Raw genomic sequence first — 4626 nt, 5'->3', positions numbered from 1 at the left:
TATCGATAAGTTAGTCAGTTCATATCTATACTTCACCAGAATTGGTCATATGACCAACCTAGCTCCCTCCAGTGATGGAGATGTTTAACTCTGTTGTTTTTACTAATAAATACTTTTAAAGCTAATAAGATGTACTCTGTTATCCAGCTATACACATCTGAAACAACACATACTCAATGTGTGCTTATAAAAGTAGCACACTAATAAATGGTGGCAGCGGTTACACACCAATAAATGGTGGCAGCGGGTAACACACCAATAAATGGTGGGAGCGGTTAAACTCTAAGAATTAGAGAAAGATCTTCAAGACTTCAAAATAAAAGCTGTAAAACCAGAGAAAGATCTTCAAGACTTCAAAATAAAAGCTGTAAAACCAGAGAAAGATCTTCAAGAACTCAACATTATCTACATGAATCTACAATTTTGACTAAGTATTATAGTCCATCGCAATAGTTAACATTAACGAATGTTATGAATACAAACTGAATCTTCAATCAACATCCTAGGAAACCCAAGGACTGGCATTCAACAATTGCAAAACATACCCAGGAAGCACTACATTCAACAAGAAACTCGAACGATACATCGCTAACAAAACATCAAGAGAGAGAGAGAGGACGTGTCGACATCACACGGACCCATATATAAGCTAAGTACAAATTTTTTAATTCATTCCAGTTTGGGCAGTGAAGTGTAGTTATCACGAGTCGTTAGTCGATTATTACTGGGGTGAGTGAATTGCTAATCTTTTGTTAAAGGAAACTGTGTTCAACTCCGAATTCTCATCTAGAATTTTTCTCTCTTTGTGCTAATTCCTTTTTCTTTCAGAAATTCTCGGGAAATGTTTTGGGATTAGTAACATTGTTTGGGGAATTTTGTTATACATATGCGTTTACACAGTGGACGTCTGTACTCATATAGATATTTTGATAGAATTGCAAGGGGTCGAAGAGATAGGAAAAGAAATACAGCAGTCATGACTCCCCCTGTGAGCCCTTCCCCTGGACCTAGTGGTGTAGGCCAGACTAATCCTCCTCCAATTGTGACGCTTGTAAATGCCAGGTCAGCAATCCTTCCTTTTCAGGGTCGGGTCAACGGGTTCTTGCCACAAAATGTGGAGTCATGGATTTCATCCATTGATGCCCATTTAAATTTCAAACAAATCGTAGACCCTTTTGTACAATTACAAGAAGCTAAAAGTTTTATAGATTTTTCTAAAGGGGATGCGAGTGCGTATTTAAGAGGTGTTTCATTTCAAGAAGCAGTTACCTGGGATGATTTCAAAGTTAGGTTACGCGCGGTCTATGGGGGTGAGGAAGCCTTGTATGTAGTATTAACGTTACGAAATACACTTAATCAAGCCACTATGAATCGGCTTAATGTTATTGAGAGAGCAGCTCTCATAGCTGATAGGCTTAACGAATATCAGGACATTTTAGGTCATTCCACTTGGGTTACTAGCGATAACATCTCCGTGAAAGATTTTTTACGATTAATGTATTTAACTTGCATGACACTTATGTTGCCTGAAGCTTTAGTGCGGTGTTTTGATAAGAAGTTAACGCCTGCAAGTACGGAATTGGATGTCTATAAACAGATAAAGAAACACATGTCCAAGTGTCCAGATCTCGATCCCGTGCTAACTCAAGTTTTTGCAAAGAAGGAAACAAAGCCACAAACAGTGAACGTAGTTAGCAGTCAAGTAGCGGGAATGACGTGTTATAACTGCAAACGTCAAGGTCACTTAAGCGCAGACTGCAGAACGAAATTTTGCTCGATTCACAACACTGCAACACATTCATATAGCCAATGTTACTCGCGTAAGACACAACAGAATCCCAGAAATACACAGTCAATTCCACAGTCAGTTCCATGTGGAAATAAAAAGAAAAATCCTCATTTTAACAATAAGAAGAAACAACCAAGTGTCAATGCAGTTCAGAGTCCAAAACAAACAAACACTTCTTCAAATATCGCTGAGCCTGGGTCGTCAAACCAGACCTCGCAAGGTCAGACTAATTTTCAGAATGTGCAGAGCAAAGCAAATACCACATAGTTAACTCTAGAGGGGAAGAGAGTGATGTTGGGTCAAGGTCATTCATGTCAACATCAATAGTATTGAATAATCAATTTAATGTTTTATCAGATAATTGTGAGACAATAGATTTTCCTATGAAACACACGGCCGAATTAAGTAAAACAGTGCATGCTCCCGTAGATTTGCAACGAATTCATACAATAATAAGCCAAAATGAGTTACGGCCAACCTTATATGCTGTAAATTTAGAACACAAATCCTTTACGTTATTTTTTGACTCTGGTAGTCCACGTAATATCATGGATTTGAAGACACATCATTTGTTGTTTTCGAACTTTCCGATTGAAAAATCCGTTATTAGACTTTCGGGTATAGGAAATAATGAATTAAATGTCATAGGCATAATTCATGTTCAGTTCAGAGTCGGTAATCACACGTTTGCCGATACATTTGTTGTTGTAAAAAACATTAATATGTATCCAGCTGTGATTATAGGATACCCATCTATGGGAAATCAAAACATTATCTTAGCCCCTGCCAAGCACGGCGTGTATATCAAAGGGAAATTCTATAAGTCTTCTAATACCTTAAAATCAGTTTTTGATAAAAAGGAGACGACAAATGTAACCGTAACGTACGTTGAAGAACCAATAACTTGTCTCACTAATAAAGAAATAATATACGCGACCCATCAGAATTCTCGTTCACCCGTAATATCATCTTGCACGCAATCTATTGAACCAAACGTACCTTCGAATTTAATAGTGCAAATAAAGAAAACATTACCGGGATCTGAAATATTAATCCTTTCCGATACTTTGAAAACTAACGGATTGTCTGTTACACAAGCTATTTATACAGTAGGCTCACATCAACAATGTAATATTGAAGTCTGTAATCATTTAAATAACACTTTAGTAATTCACAAAAATCAACATATCTTGGATGTAGAAGTTTATAAACATCGTATTCTTACCGTTGCTGAAATCAATCACTCTCAATCAGTTGCTGATGAATCCCTTTTGCGATCTATTAAAAATAAAACAATAAAGACATTCAAGATGAAGAAATTCAGCAGAAAATTTTTGAACTTTTAACTAAATATCATGATGTTTTTTCCACTACGGATGGATCCTTAGGAAAAACAGATGTGATCGAGCATCAAATAAGGTTAAAGGACAAGCAGAAAATTATCTATGTACCCTCGTACAGACTCCCTATGAAATTCCAGAATGAAATAAATGATGAAGTAGGTAAAATGCTAGAAGAAGGAGTCATTAGGAAATCAAACAGCCCTTATAATTTTCCTTTAATAGTTGTACCGAAAAAAGATCGAACATGGCGTATCTGCGTCGACTTTCGTCGTCTAAACGAGGGAAACGATCCCTGATCGATTCCCAGTGCCATGTACTGACGATATTTTGCCTTTGTTAGGTCAGAATAAATATTTTACCAGTTTGGACTTACTTAAAGGCTTTCACCAGATATCATTAGAAGAAGATAGTATCCCATACACAGCCTTCAGTACAGCCAGGGGACATTATGAATTTTTACGGATGCCTTTTGGTTTACGTTGTGCTCCTATAACATTTACAAGAATGATTATCATAGTGTTTGGAGACTTGTTAGGGGATATATTGCATGCCTATATGGATGATCTTGTAATCTTTTCCAACACCTTAGAAGAACATCTACGTAAGTTAGAACTAGTACTACAGAGATTAAGACAACATAACAAGGGTAAAGATTAGTAAGTGTGAATTTTTCAAAACAGAATTAATATATTTGGGTTTCATGGTGTCAAGCCAAGGTCTTAAAGATAATAACAAGATTATGATTACAATTCCCTTTGATTCTTCTGATGCCTGGCAATCTTACAGGATATCACCATTTCCGACTTTCATGACGAATCACTCAAATCCAGTAATATCCAGTTTGACAGGACACGTATTGATTTCCCCAGACAAGGAAACATATACGGTCATTAAAGACTTAAATCAATTAACTCACTGTTCAGACGCAATGGATAGGAAAATATGTACAGCTGACTCATTTGAATTCCATAAAAACTTAATGGATTCATGCGAGTTAGGTATAGTGCTAGACGGTGCTCTCTCCCATACAAGTGAAAATTGTCTGGATAAGCTTTATCCCTTTGACAATAATGAGTTCAATTGCAGACTGAACAATGGCTCGTGGATACGATACGACAAGGACGGCTTCAATGTATCATGCCCTGACGGATCCACGTCCTTCACCCACATCTTCGTCGCAGCAGATGGTTGTATCGGGACTTCCCCTAATTGCATGGTGACTGGTCTAAGGACACTCATCAGAGAACGAGCCTACTTCGCGAACTTCACGTGGACCTCTACAATGCCAGCACTTCCTCTCCTGTATAACAGACAGGTTGCAAAGCGGTTGATGAAACTTACCGAAAGGGACCACCTGTCACCGACTTATAAGGAAATCCTTCACCCCATACTACTAGCAGGTCTGGCTTTCACGGTGGTGATATTTATCGCCGTGAACATCCTTGTTTGGCGTAGGTTACGGCACAGCATGCAGCTACAAAAGAATGTTTCGCC

The sequence above is a fragment of the Palaemon carinicauda genome, chromosome 11 (genome assembly GCF_036898095.1).
Source record: "Palaemon carinicauda isolate YSFRI2023 chromosome 11, ASM3689809v2, whole genome shotgun sequence".
Lineage (NCBI taxonomy): Eukaryota > Metazoa > Arthropoda > Malacostraca > Decapoda > Palaemonidae > Palaemon > Palaemon carinicauda.
The sequence above is the reverse complement of the archived record's forward strand: the minus strand, read 5'-3'. Positions refer to the sequence as shown.